General features: G+C 33.3%; 1 protein-coding gene across 1 annotated transcript in view; it reads left to right on the plus strand.

Moving 5' to 3' along the window:
- Positions 1-459, plus strand: part of LOC119591039 (protein sidekick-1-like) — a 14,197-nt gene that overhangs the window by 5,777 nt on the left and 7,961 nt on the right. The gene's annotated exons all lie outside the window — the stretch shown is intronic.

Genomic DNA, 459 nt, shown 5'->3' on the forward strand with positions numbered 1-459 from the left:
CATTAAAAGTAACGACTTAACTTTTTACCAAGAAACACTTACTTCCTCTTTTCGCGTTCTAAGAAATTTTATTTCTTCACCCCCCCCCCCCACCCACACACACACTCTGAGTGAAGAATAGTAGAATGAATATGTTGGATTAACGTTTTACTTAATTGATAAACTTTGTAAGCACAGCAGATTATCTTAGGCTAAAAGACAAACAAAACCCATAATGTTGATAAAACTCCTAAATATTAAAGTTTTGTAGATTATGAATTTAGAAGCTAAGAATTTCATCAAACTACGAACTCAAACACAAACAAATTACCAAACGTTTGACACTTGAAATCCATTTTAAACGTTGCTAAAATTTCGTTATGAAATGAGCGTTATCTGAACGTTTTCACAACAATGTTATCACACCTTTCTGACTCCATACTTTTTTCTTTGCTCAAACTCCAACGCATCCCATCTACT

The sequence above is a fragment of the Penaeus monodon genome, chromosome 28, assembly GCF_015228065.2.
Source record: "Penaeus monodon isolate SGIC_2016 chromosome 28, NSTDA_Pmon_1, whole genome shotgun sequence".
NCBI classification, from domain to species: domain Eukaryota; kingdom Metazoa; phylum Arthropoda; class Malacostraca; order Decapoda; family Penaeidae; genus Penaeus; species Penaeus monodon.